The 15,064-nt window shown below is 41.9% G+C and overlaps 1 protein-coding gene across 1 annotated transcript in view; it reads left to right on the forward strand.

Moving 5' to 3' along the window:
• LOC138675546 (lymphocyte cytosolic protein 2-like) overlaps window positions 1-15,064 on the forward strand; it is a 456,995-nt gene that overhangs the window by 101,353 nt on the left and 340,578 nt on the right. The gene's annotated exons all lie outside the window — the stretch shown is intronic.

Consider the following 15,064-nt stretch of genomic DNA (forward strand, 5'->3'; position numbering starts at 1 on the left):
GTTTACAGTATATGGGACTACTGGAAATAGTCGAGCATTGTGGGCCATTATATTTGGACATCTCATAGACAGAGTTGTCACGTGCGCTACCACTACATTATTATTTGGACTTCTAGTTTTTATGTTAAGTGGGTACCAGTGGTTTACCCCCACCAAATATACATTTAAAGGGTATCTGTCAGAGGGTTTTTTGCTATGGAATCTGATAGTTTAAGGATAGAAAGCCTGATTCCAGCGATGTTGTTTCACTAGGAGCAGCAGTCATGATAGAGTCACTGTTTATCTGCTGTACATTATTATTATTATTATTTATTGTTATAGCGCCATTTATTCCATGGCGCTTTACATGTGAGGAGGGGTATACATAATATAAACAAGTACAATAATCTTAAACAATACAAGTCATAACTGGTACAGGAGGAGTGAGGACCCTGACCGCGAAGGCTCACAATCTACAAGGGATGGGTGAGAATACAGTAGGTGAGAGAATAGAGCTGGTCATGCAGCGGTTTGGTCGATTGGTGGTTACTGCAGGTGGTACATCTAGTAGAGCTCAGTTGTTAAGCTCAGTTGTTGAGCTTTGTATAACCCAGCCCACACCACAGCTTTCTGTGTACATTATATAGTGATAGAAAGCTGCAAATCAGTACTGGTGGGATGGTTAGTCTTCAAGGGACAAAGGCCAGTTGTCCTGTAGTAATAATCTCCTGCTGATAAAAAAAAATGACTATAATGACAAAGCAAAACACAGTCCAGTGACACATCACTGTAATCAGGCTCTTTTCTACTGTATCATGGTGCTCTGAAATTACATAGTAGAAACCTGCCGACAGATTCCCTTTAATATTTGATTATGGGATAACCGTTTAAGAGTTGACCCAAAATTAAATATAACATGTTTATGTTAGATCCTAAATCACTCAAAGCAGAACTGTAAGGGTACCGTCACACTGAAACGACGCTGCAGCGATACGACAACGATGTCGATTGCTGCAGTGTCGCTGTTTGGTCGCTGGAGAGCTGTCACACAGACACCTCTCCAGCGACCAACGATCCCGAAGTCCCCTGGTAACCAGGGTAAACATCGGGTTACTAAGCGCAGGGCCGCGCTTAGTAACCCGATGTTTACCCTGGTTACCAGCGTAAACGTAAAAAAAACAAACACTACATACTTACATTACTTACATTCCGGTGTCTGTCCTCCGGCGCTGTGCTTTCCTGCACTGACTGTGAGCGGCCGGAAAGCAGAGCGGTGACGTCACCGCTGTGCTTTCCGGCTGGCTGGCGCTGACACAGGGTGCAGGAGGAGTGCAGAGAAGCAGAGCGCCGGGGACAGACAGCAGAAGGTAAGTATGTAGTGTTTGTTTTTTTACGTTTACGCTGGTAACCAGAGTAAACATCGGGTTACTAAGCGCGGCCCTGCGCTTAGTAACTCGATGTTTACCCTGGTTAGTGAAGACATCGCTGAAACGGCGTCACACGCTGATTCAGCGATGTCAGCGGGAGATCCAGCGATGAAAGAAAGTTTCAAACGATCTGCTACGACGTACGATTCTCAGCGGGGTCCCTGATCGCAGTAGCGTGTCAGACACAGCGAGATCGTAAGGATATTGCTGGAACGTCACAGATCGTGCCGTCCTAGCGATCAAAGTGCCACTGTGTGACGGTACCCTAACTCAGAATCGTTTATAAAAGCTGCTTCTGTGCCTAGATATCACTGGATATCACTATTACCTAATATATTTAGTGCTGATGAATGGCAGCAGCTTCCTGTGCATTCCTAGAGAAGGTTCGATTCTATAGCTTGTGTTACATCAGAAATCATTCTGCCACTGATGTAGGAGAACATCCAGCCAGTCTGTCTCGGCTATGAAGAATGTATGACCACTAGCATTGGACATGTGATGTGAACATTCTTAGAGAAAATGAAAAGAACTCCAGAGGCAGGACATAACAGGTATTTTACAATAATCTGAAAGGGAACCTGTCACCACTGAAAAAAAACACTTTTAACCTGGAGACATGGGGTCAATCTGCAGATTTATACCGTTACTAGCTGAAGAGCCTGGCGTTGCCTGGGCATAGTAAATATCTGTGGTTAGTTATAGCACCTCACTTCTCTTATTTTCCCATCACGCCTCTCATTTTCCCAATCACATGTTTAATTTTCCCCCTCACATCTCTCATTTTCTCCCTCACGCCTCTCATTTTCTCCCTCACTCCTCTCATTCCCCCCTAACACTTGTCATTTCGACCTCACATCTGTCATCTTCCGATCACTCCACTGTTTTCCCTCACTCCTCTCATTTTGCACTCACACCTTTTCATTTTCACCTCACACCTCTCATTTTCACCTCAGTATATACATGTTTGTCATCTCCCTTATATATAGTATACAACTGTATGTCATCTCCTGTATATAGTATATACCTGTATGTTATCTCCCCTGTATATAGTATATACCTGCTGTGTGTCATCTCCCCTGTATATAGTATATACCTGTATGTCATCTCCTTCTATATATAGTATATACCTGTATGTCATCTCCTCCTGAATATTGTATATACCTGTGTGTCATCTCCCCTGTATATAGTATATATCTGTGTGTCATCTCCTCCTGTATATAGTATATACCTGTATTTCATCTTCTATATATAGCATATACCTGTGTGTCATCTCCTCCTGTATATAGTATGTACCTATATGTCATCTCCTCCTGTATATAGTATGTACCTGTATGTCATCTCCTCCTCTATATAGTATATACCTGTGTGTCATCTCTCCTGTGTATAGTATATATCTGTGTGTCATCTCCCCTGTATATAGTATATAACTGTTTGTCATCTCCTCCTGTATTAGACCTCGTTCACACATTATTTGCTCAGTATTTTTACCTCAGTATTTGTAAGCTAAATTGGCAGCCTGATAAATCCCCAGCCAACAAGAAGCCCTCCCTCTGGCAGTCTATATTAGCTCACACATACACATAATAGACAGGTCATGTGACTGACAGCTGCCATATTTCCTATATGGTACATTTGTTGCTCTTGTAGTTTGTCTGCTTATTAATCAGATTTTTATTTTTGAAGGATAATACCAGACTTGTGTGTGTTTTAGGGCTAGTTTCGTTTGTCAAGTTGTGTGTGTTGAGTTGCGTGTGGCGACATGCATGTAGCGACTTTTGTGAGATGAGTTTTGCGTGGCGACATGCGTGTAGCAACTTTTTGTGTGTCGAGTTGCATGTGACAGGTTAGTGTAGCAAGCTGTGTGCAGCAAGTTTTGCGCATGGCGAGTTTTATGTGTGGTGCCTTTTGAGTATGTGCAAGTTTTGTGTGAGGCAATTTTTGCATGTGTTGCAACTTTTGTGCATGTGGCAATTTTTCTGCGTGTGCAAGTTTTGCGTGTGGCGCGTTTTCCATGAGGTGAGTTTTGCACTTGTGGCGAGTTTTGCGTGAGCCTAGTTTTTGCATGTGGTGAGTTTTGTGCATGGCGAGTTTTGAGCGGCGACTTTTGTGTTTCGACTTTTATGTGGCGAGGTTGGTGTATGTGTGGTGAAATGTATCCTGGGGGTGGTATATGTGTTCAAGCACGTGGTAGTTTGTGGCGCATTTTGTGTGTGTGTTCATATCCCCGTGTGTGGTGAGTATCCCATGTCGGGGCCCCACCTTAGCAACTGTACGGTATATACTCTTTGGCGCCATCGCTCTCACTCTTTAAGTCCCCCTTGTTCACATCTGGCAGCTGTCAATTTGCCTCCAAAACTTTTCCTTCACTTTTCCCCATTATGTAGATAGGGGCAAAATTGTTTGGTGAATTGGAAAGCGCGGGGTAAAAATTTCACCTCACAACATAGCCTATGACGCTCTCGGGGTCCAGACGTGTGACTGTGCAAAATTTTGTGGCTGTAGCTGCGACGCCTCCAACACTTTTCTTTTCACTTTTCCCCATTATGTAGATAGGGGCAAAATTGTTTGGTGAATTGGAAAGCGTGGGGTTAAAATTTCACCTCACAACATAGCCTATGACGCTCTCGGGGTCCAGACGTGTGACTGTGCAAAATTTTGTGGCTATAGCTGCGAAGGTGCAGATGCCAATCCCGGACATACACACATACATACATACACACACACATTCAGCTTTATACAGTTAGGGCCAGAAATATTTGGACAGTGACACAAGTTTTGTTATTTTAGCTGTTTACAAAAACATGTTCAGAAATACAATTATATATATAATATGGGCTGAAAGTGCACACTCCCAGCTGCAATATGATAGTTTCCACATCCAAATCGGAGAAAGGGTTTAGGAATCATAGCTCTGTAATGCATAGCGTCCTCTTTTTCAAGGGACCAAAAGTAATTGGACAATGGACTCTAAGGGCTGCAATTAACTCTGAAGGCGTCTCCCTCGTTAACCTGTAATCAATGAAGTAGTTAAAAGGTCAGGGGTGGATTCCAGGTGTGTGGTTTTGCATTTGGAAGCTGTTGCTGTGAGCAGACAACATGCGGTCAAAGGAACTCTCAATTGAGGTGAAGCAGAACATCCTGAGGCTGAAAAAAAAGAAAAAATCCATCAGAGAGATAGCAGACATGCTTGGAGTAGCAAAATCAACAGTTGGGTACATTCTGAGAAAAAAGGAATTGACTGGTGAGCTTGGGAACTCAAAAAGGCCTGGGCGTCCACGGATGACAACAGTGGTGGATGATCGCCGCATACTTAATTTGGTGAAGAAGAACCCGTTCACAACATCAACTGAAGTCCAGAACATTCTCAGTGAAGTAGGTGTATCTGTCTCTAAGTCAACAGTAAAGAGAAGACTCCATGACAGTAAATACAAAGGGTTCACATCTAGATGCAAACCATTCATCAATACCAAAAATAGACAGGCCAGAGTTAAATTTGCAGAAAAACACCTCAAGAAGCCAGCTCAGTTCTGGAAAAGTATTCTATGGACAGATGAGACAAAGATCAACCTGTACCAGAATGATGGGAACAAAAAAGTTTGGAGAAGAAAGGGAACGGCACATGATCCAAGGCACACCACATCCTCTGTAAAACATGGTGGAGGCAACGTGATGGCATGGGCATGCATGGCTTTCAATGGCACTGGGTCACTTGTGTTTATTGATGACATAAGAGCAGACAAGAGTAGCCGGATGAATTCTGAAGTGTACCGGGATATACTTTCAGCCCAGATTCAGCCAAATGCTGCAAAGTTGATTGGACGGCGCTTCATAGTACAGATGGAAAATGACCCCAAGCATACAGCCAAAGCTACCCAGGAGTTCATGAGTGTCAAAAAGTGGAACATTCTGCAATGGCCAAGTCAATCTCCAGATCTAAACCCAATTGAGCATGCATTTCACTTGCTCAAATCCAGACTTAAGACGGAAAGACCCACAAACAAGCAAGACCTGAAGGCTGCGGCTGCAAAGGCCTGGCAAAGCATTAAGAAGGAGGAAACCCAGCGTTTGGTGATGTCCATGGGTTCCAGACTTAAGGCAGTGATTGCCTCCAAAGGATTTGCAACAAAATATTGAAAATAAAAATATTTTGTTTGGGTTATGTTTATTTGTCCAATTACTTTTGACCTCCTAAAATGTGGAGTGTTTGTAAAGAAATGTGTACAATTCCTAAATTTTCTATCAGATATTTTTGTTCAACCCTTCAAATTAAACGTTACAATCTGCACTTGAATTCTGTTGTAGAGGTTTCATTTCAAATCCAATGTGGTGGCATGCAGAGCCCAACTCGCGAAAATTGTGTCACTGTCCAAATATTTCTGGCCCTAACTGTATAGTAGATTTTGTGTGACACAACGCTTTGATTTAAAGGCCTAAAAAATAAAAGTTTGAAACCTGCTAAATTTTTGACAAAGTTTGTTTTCACCAATAAATGCAATTCGTATCAAAGAAATATTACCACTATCATAAAGTCCAATATGACACAAAAAACAATCTCAGAATCAGTGGGATCCGTTGAAGCGTTCCAGAGTTATTACCTCACATTAATAATGGCCTGGTCATGAAGGTGTAAATAGCCTTGGGGGTAGTGTGGGCGCCGGGCGGCTTTGTAACGCTATGAATCTGCAAATTAACCCCATATCTGCAGGTCAATAGTGTTTAAGGGATGTGATACTGTATGTTGTTCCCTCTAAGCATTTTAATAGTTATTCATCATTAAATACCATGTTATAGCTGTACATATTTGTGTTTTAAATGGATTTCCCCATAATCAAAACCGATTGCTCATTCCTAAGATAGATAAGAAATGTTTGATCAGCCAGTGGTGGTCCCCTGGGAGTTGAACTAGTCATGAGAAATGGGGTTACCGAGTCCTCTGTTTGAATGGAGTGAGGATGTATGTAACCATTACTCTGTTTACAGTATATGGGACTACTGGAAATAGTCGAGCATTGTGGGCCATTATATTTGGACATCTCATAGACAGAGTTGTCACGTGCGCTACCACTACATTATTATTTGGACTTCTAGTTTTTATGTTAAGTGGGTACCAGTGGTTTACCCCCACCAATTATACATTTAAAGGGTATCTGTCAGAGGGTTTTTTGCTATGGAATCTGATAGTTTAAGGATAGAAAGCCTGATTCCAGCGATGTTGTTTCACTAGGAGCAGCAGTCATGATAGAGTCACTGTTTATCTGCTGTACATTATTATTATTATTATTTATTGTTATAGCGCCATTTATTCCATGGCGCTTTACATGTGAGGAGGGGTATACATAATATAAACAAGTACAATAATCTTAAACAATACAAGTCATAACTGGTACAGGAGGAGTGAGGACCCTGACCGCGAAGGCTCACAATCTACAAGGGATGGGTGAGAATACAGTAGGTGAGAGAATAGAGCTGGTCATGCAGCGGTTTGGTCGATTGGTGGTTACTGCAGGTGGTACATCTAGTAGAGCTCAGTTGTTAAGCTCAGTTGTTGAGCTTTGTATAACCCAGCCCACACCACAGCTTTCTGTGTACATTATATAGTGATAGAAAGCTGCAAATCAGTACTGGTGGGATGGTTAGTCTTCAAGGGACAAAGGCCAGTTGTCCTGTAGTAATAATCTCCTGCTGATAAAAAAAAATGACTATAATGACAAAGCAAAACACAGTCCAGTGACACATCACTGTAATCAGGCTCTTTTCTACTGTATCATGGTGCTCTGAAATTACATAGTAGAAACCTGCCGACAGATTCCCTTTAATATTTGATTATGGGATAACCGTTTAAGAGTTGACCCAAAATTAAATATAACATGTTTATGTTAGATCCTAAATCACTCAAAGCAGAACTGTAAGGGTACCGTCACACTGAAACGACGCTGCAGCGATACGACAACGATGTCGATTGCTGCAGTGTCGCTGTTTGGTCGCTGGAGAGCTGTCACACAGACACCTCTCCAGCGACCAACGATCCCGAAGTCCCCTGGTAACCAGGGTAAACATCGGGTTACTAAGCGCAGGGCCGCGCTTAGTAACCCGATGTTTACCCTGGTTACCAGCGTAAACGTAAAAAAAACAAACACTACATACTTACATTCCGGTGTCTGTCCTCCGGCGCTGTGCTTTCCTGCACTGACTGTGAGCGGCCGGAAAGCAGAGCGGTGACGTCACCGCTGTGCTTTCCGGCTGGCTGGCGCTGACACAGGGTGCAGGAGGAGTGCAGAGAAGCAGAGCGCCGGGGACAGACAGCAGAAGGTAAGTATGTAGTGTTTGTTTTTTTACGTTTACGCTGGTAACCAGAGTAAACATCGGGTTACTAAGCGCGGCCCTGCGCTTAGTAACTCGATGTTTACCCTGGTTAGTGAAGACATCGCTGAAACGGCGTCACACGCTGATTCAGCGATGTCAGCGGGAGATCCAGCGATGAAAGAAAGTTTCAAACGATCTGCTACGACGTACGATTCTCAGCGGGGTCCCTGATCGCAGTAGCGTGTCAGACACAGCGAGATCGTAAGGATATTGCTGGAACGTCACAGATCGTGCCGTCCTAGCGATCAAAGTGCCACTGTGTGACGGTACCCTAACTCAGAATCGTTTATAAAAGCTGCTTCTGTGCCTAGATATCACTGGATATCACTATTACCTAATATATTTAGTGCTGATGAATGGCAGCAGCTTCCTGTGCATTCCTAGAGAAGGTTCGATTCTATAGCTTGTGTTACATCAGAAATCATTCTGCCACTGATGTAGGAGAACATCCAGCCAGTCTGTCTCGGCTATGAAGAATGTATGACCACTAGCATTGGACATGTGATGTGAACATTCTTAGAGAAAATGAAAAGAACTCCAGAGGCAGGACATAACAGGTATTTTACAATAATCTGAAAGGGAACCTGTCACCACTGAAAAAAAACACTTTTAACCTGGAGACATGGGGTCAATCTGCAGATTTATACCGTTACTAGCTGAAGAGCCTGGCGTTGCCTGGGCATAGTAAATATCTGTGGTTAGTTATAGCACCTCACTTCTCTTATTTTCCCATCAAGCCTCTCATTTTCCCCCTCACATCTCTCATTTTCTCCCTTACATCTCTCATTTTCCCCCTCACTCCTCTTATTTTCCCCCTCACTCCTCTCAATCCCCCCTAACACTAGTCATTTCGACCTCACATCTGTCATTTTCCGATCATTCCACTATTTTCCCTCACTCCTCTCATTTTGCACTCACACCTTTTCATTTTCACCTCACACCCCTCATTTTCACCTCACACCTCTCATTTTCCCCTCAGTATATACATGTTTGTCATCTCCCTTATATATAGTATACATCTGTATGTCATCTCCTGTATATAGTATTTACCTGTATGTCATCTCCCCTGTAAATAGTATATACTTGGTGTATGTCATCTCCTCCTGTATATTGTATGTGCCTATGTGTCATTTCCTCCTGTATATAGTATATACCTGTATGTCATCTCCTGTATATAGTATATACCTGTATGTCATCTCCCCTGTATATAGTATATACATGCTGTATGTCATCTCCTCCTCTATATACCTATGTGTCATCTCCTCTTTTATATAGTATATACCTGTATGTCATCTCCTCCTGTATATAGTATATAGTATGTGTGTCATCTCCTCCTGTATATATATATATACCTGTGTGTCATCTTCTCCTGTATATAGTATATATCTGTGTTTAATCTGCTCCTGTATAAGTATATATCTGTGTGTCATCTCCTCCTGTATATAGAATATACGTGTGTCATCTCCCCTGTATATAGTATATACGTGTGTCATCTCCTCCTGTACATAGTATATACCTGTGTGTCATCTCCTCCTGTATATAGCATATATATGTGTGTCATCTCCTCCTGTATATAGTATGTACCCGTATGTCATCTCCTGTATATAGCATTATCTGTGTGTCATCTCCTGTATGTAGTATGTACCTGTATGTCATCTCCTGTATATAGTATATACCTGTGTGTCATCTGCTCCTGTATATAGTATATATCTGTGTGTCATCTCCCCTGTATATAGTATATACCTGTGTGTCATCTCCTCCTGTATATAGTATATACCTGTGTGTCATCTCCTTCTGTATATAGTATATATCTTTGTGTCATCTCCTCTTGTATATAGTATGTACCTGTATGTCATCTCCTCCTGTATATAGTATATACCTGTGTGTCATCTCCTCCTATGTATAGTATATACCTGTGTGTCATCTCCCCTGTATATATTATATACCTGTGTCATCTCCCCTGTATATAGTATATACCTGTGTGTCATCTTGCCTGTATATAGTATGTACCTGTATGTCATCTCCCCTGTTTTCCATGAGGTGAGTTTTCCACGTGTGGCGAGGTTTGCGTGTGCCTAGTTTTGCATGTGGCGAGTTTTGCACGTGGCGAGTTTTGAGCGGTGACTATTGTGTTTCGACTTTAACGTGGCGAGGTTGATGTATGTGTGGTGAAATGTGTGCCAAGGGTGGCATATGTGTTCAAGCACTTGTTAGTGTGTGGCGCATTTTGTGTGTGTGTTCATATCCCCGTGTGTGGTGAGTATCCCATGTCGGGGCCCCACCTTCGCAACTGTACGGTATATACTCTTTGGCGCCATCGCTCTCACTCTTTAAGTCCCCCTTGTTCACATCTGGCAGCTGTCAATTTGCCTCCAAAACTTTTCTTCACTTTTTCCTCATTATGATGTAGATAGGGGCAAAATTGTTTGGTGAATTGGAACGCACGGGGCTAAAATTTCACCTCGCAACATAGCCTATGACGCTCTCGGGGTCCAGACATGTGACTGTGCAAAATTTTGTAGCTGTAGCTGCGACGGTGCAGATGCCAATCCCGAACATACATACATACACACACACACACACACATTCAGCTTTATATATTAGACTAGCTGAAAAGCCCGGCGTTGCCTGGGCATAGTAAATATCTGTGGTTAGTTATAGCACCTCACTTCTCTTATTTTCCCATCATGCCTCTCATTTTCGCCCTCACATCTCTCATTTTCTCCCTTACACCTCTCATTTTCCCCCTCACTCCTCTTATTTTCCTCCTCACTCCTCATTACCAGTGTGTCATCTCCTCCTGTATATAGTATATACATGTGTGTCATCTCCTCCTGTATATAGTATATACCTGTGTGTCATCTCCCCTGTAAATAGTATATACCTGTGTGTCATCTCCCCTGTATATAGTATATACCTGTGTGTCATCTCCCCTGTATATAGTATGTACCTGTATGCAAAATTTTGTGGCTGTAGCTGCGACGGTGCAGATGCCAATCCTGAACATACACACATACACACACACATTCAGCTTTATATATTAGATTAACCTGATCGGTGCCCACACTTAGCCGTACGCTGTGGGGAGGAAATTAACTTTATTCCCCTGCAATGTCCTGGGTTCAGTTACTGCTCCAAACATATAGAACGGCAGCTGTAACTGCGCCCCTGGCCCTGACTGATGCTCGCTCTCCATTGGAGGCTGTCAATCAGGGTCTGGGTCTGGGGTGCGGTTATAACCGCAACTCTCTATAGTCAGAGAAGACTGAACTTGTGCCGGGGCTGCCCCATGACTGGAACCAGAACACTACTGGGGGGGGAATTAAAATTCATTCCCCACCCCCCGCATTTTCTAAGTGTGGGCAGAGGGCAGGTTAATAACGCTATTAACCTGCAGATTAACCTGTCTACATATCTGCAGGTTAATAGCGTTTTTTTCTGGTGACAGGTTCACTTTAAGCATATGTGCACACAGAGTTTTTTGAAGAGTCTTTTGTTGCCCCAAAAGATGAATACATACATAGTAACATAGTAACATAGTTATTAAGATTGAAGGAAGACTTTAAGTCCATCTAGTTCAACCCATAGCCTAAGCTAACATGCCCTAACATGTTGATCCAGAGGAAGGCAAAACAAACCCATGTGGCAAATAATAAGCTCCACTTTGGGGAAAAAAATTCCTTCCCGACTCCACATATGGCAATCAGACTAGTTCCCTGGATCAACGCCCTATCAAGGAATCTAGTATATATACCCTGCAACATTATACGTTTCAAGAAAGGTATCCAATCCCCCCTTAAATTTAAGTAATGAATCACTCATTACAACATCATTGGGCAGAGAGTTCCATAGTCTCACTGCTCTTACAGTAAAGAACCCGCGTCTGTTATTATGCTTAAACCTTCTTTCCTCCAGACGTAGAGGATGCCCCCTTGTCCCTGTCTCAGGTCTATGTTTAAAAAGATCATCAGAAAGGTCTTTGTACTGTCCCCCCATATATTTATACATTAAAATAAGATCACCCCTTAGTCTTCGTTTTTCCAAACTAAATAGCCCCAAGTGTAATAACCTATCTTGGTATTGCAGACCCCCCAGTCCTCTAATAACCTTGGTCGCTCTTCTCTGTACCCGCTCTAGTTCAGCTATGTCTTTCTTATACACCGGAGACCAGAACTGTGCACAGTATTGTAAGAGTGGTCGAACTAGTGACTTGTATAGAGGTAAAATTATGTTCTCCTCATGAGCATCTATGCCTCTTTTAATGCATCCCATTATTTTATTTGCCTTTGCAGCAGCTGCCTGACACTGGCTACTAAATATGAGTTTGTCATCCACCCATACTCCCAGGTCTTTTTCATTGACGGTTTTGCCCAGAGATTTTGAATTAAGCACATAATTATACATCTTATTACTTCCACCCAAGTGCATGATCTTACATTTATCCCCATTAAATCTCATTTGCCATTTATCAGCCCAAGCTTCTAGTTTACACAAATCATCCTGTAATATATATTTGTCCTCCTCTGTATTCATTACCCTGCAGAGTTTAGTGTCATCTGCAAATATTGAAATTCTGCTCTGAATGCCCCCTACAATGTCATCAATAAATATGTTAAAAAGAAGAGGGCCCAATACTGACCCCTGTGGTACCCCACTGCTAACCCCGACCCAGTCCGAGTGTGCTCCATTAATGACCACCCTTTGTTTCCTATCCTTGTGCCAGCTCTTAACCCACTTACACATATTTTCCCCTATCCCCATTATTCTCATTTTATGTATCAACCTTTTGTGTGGCACCGTATCAAAAGCTTTTGAAAAGTCCATATACACTACGTCCACTGGGTTCCCTTGGTCCAGTCCGGAACTTACTTCTTCATAGAAGCTGATCAGATTAGTCTGACATGAATGGTCCCTAGTAAACCCGTGCTGATACTGGGTCATGAGGTTATTCCTCTTCAGATACTCCAGTATAGCATCCCTTAGAATGCTCTCCAGGATTTTACCCACAGTAGAGGTTAAGCTTACTGGCCTATAATTACAAACCCTGTTATTATGCAGTCTTACAAACTGACAAAAAATTGCTCAATAAAGGCTTGAACAATTGTTCCTTTTTATTTTTCATTGTAAAACCACTTTGCCCTTCATATTTTTAGTCTTTTTAATGTTTTTCTGCTGTTCTAGGTTTTAAAAGAAATAAAATGCATGCAACTTCTTTGAAGTGTCTCATGATGGAAAATGCTCCAAGCTAGGCAACATCCAATCAAAAGGCTGCAAAAGACACTTCAGTTTAAAGCTCTTAAATGCACATACTTTAACAGGAATTGGTCAAAGATGTATACCAGTGTTTGACCCAAAATCCTTATGAGACTCTTGAGTCACTTTCGGATGTATTGGCAGATAGTATTTGGTTACGCCAAATGATAGAAATAGTTATTATTAAAGAAGCCTCCCAAGAAGTTTTATTTTTACTAAATCAATATACTATATATGTGTATATGTTTACTTTGCAATATACACACCTTCCACTGCTCGTTACAGTATCCAACGCAGTTCTACTTGACCTCTCAGTGAAGTCACCACTCTCTGACTCTCCAGGTGACACCGCACTCTGCGTGCCCCGGTTGTGGATGTTATAATGTAACTCTATGGAGTGTCACAATTACACTCCATGTGCTTTCATTGTAAGAGACTTCGAGCTTACACATAGTCCCATACTATGAAAGTGAACAGGATAGTTTAAAGAGTGGTGATGTAAATTTTTGGTGAAGAATCAACAACACGTGGAACACAATTGTGAAGCTGAACAAAATGTATTGGTCATTTTAAATTTTTGGGAAAATTAAAAAAAAACAACTGAAAAGTGGGGCGTGCATTATTATTCGGCCCCTTTACTTTCAGTGCAGAAAACTCACTCCAGAAGTTCATTATGGATCTCTGAATGATCCATTGTTGCCCTAAATGCCTAAGGATGATAAATATAATCCACCTGTATATAATACAGGTGGATAATCCATCTATATACAATACTGTATATAATACAGGTGGATAATGTATAATCAAGTTTCCGTATAAATGCACCTGCTCTGTCATAGTCTTAGGCTTCTGTTTGAGGCACAGAGAGCATCATGAAGACCAAGGAACAAAACAGGCTGGTCCGTGATACTGTTGTGGAGAAGTTTAACGCTGGATTTGGATGCAAAATGATTTCCAAAGCTTTAAACATCCCAAGGAGCACTGTCCAAGCAATCATATTGAAATGGAAGGAGTATCGTACCACTGCAAATCTACCAAGACCCGGGCGACCCTCTAAACTTTCAACTCAAACAAGGAGAAGACTGATCAGAGATACAGCCAAGATGCCCATGATCACTCTGGATGAACTTCAGAGATCTATAGCTGAGGTGAGACAGTGTGTCCAAAAGACAACAATCAGTCGTACACTGCACAAATCTGGCCTTTATGGAAGAGTGGAAAGAAGAAAGCCATTTCTCAAAGATATCCATAATAAGTGTTGTTTGCATGAAGCCACCTGGGAGAACACCAAACATGTGGAAGAAGGTGCTCTGGTCAGATGAAACCAAAATCAAACTTTTTGGCAACAATGTCAAATGATATTTTTATTGTAAAGGCAACACAGCTCATCACCCTAAACACACCATCCCCACTGTCAAGACATGGTGGTGGCAGCATCATGGTTTGGGCCTGCTTTTCTTCTGCAGGGACATATAAGATGGTTAAAATTGATGGGAAGAAGGATGAAGCCAAATACAGGACCATTCTTGAAGAAAACATGTTGGAGTCTGCAAAAGACCTGAGACTGGGACGGAGATTTGTCTTCCAACTAGAAAATGATCAAAAACATAAAGCAAAATCTACATTGGAATGGTTCACAAATAAACATTTCCAGGTATTAGAATGGCCATGTCAAAGTCCAGACCTGAATCCAATCGAGAATCTGTGGAAAGAGCTGAAAACTGCTGTTCAGAAACGATCTCCATCAAACCTCACTGAGCTTGAGCTGTTTGCCAAGGAATAATGGGCAAGAATTTAAGTCTCTCGATGTACAAAACTGAGAGACATACCCCAAATGATTTGCAGCTGTAATCGTAGCAAAAGGTGGCGCAACAAAGTATTAAGTTGAAGGGGCCGAAAAATATTGCACGCCCCAGTTTTCAGTTTTTGAATTTCCACAAAAATTTAATATAATCAATAAATTTCATTCAATTTCACAATTGTGTTCCACTTGTTGTTGATTCTTAACCAAAAATTTACATTTGGTATTTTTGTTTGAAGCA

This window comes from Ranitomeya imitator, chromosome 4, assembly GCF_032444005.1.
Source record: "Ranitomeya imitator isolate aRanImi1 chromosome 4, aRanImi1.pri, whole genome shotgun sequence".
Lineage (NCBI taxonomy): Eukaryota > Metazoa > Chordata > Amphibia > Anura > Dendrobatidae > Ranitomeya > Ranitomeya imitator.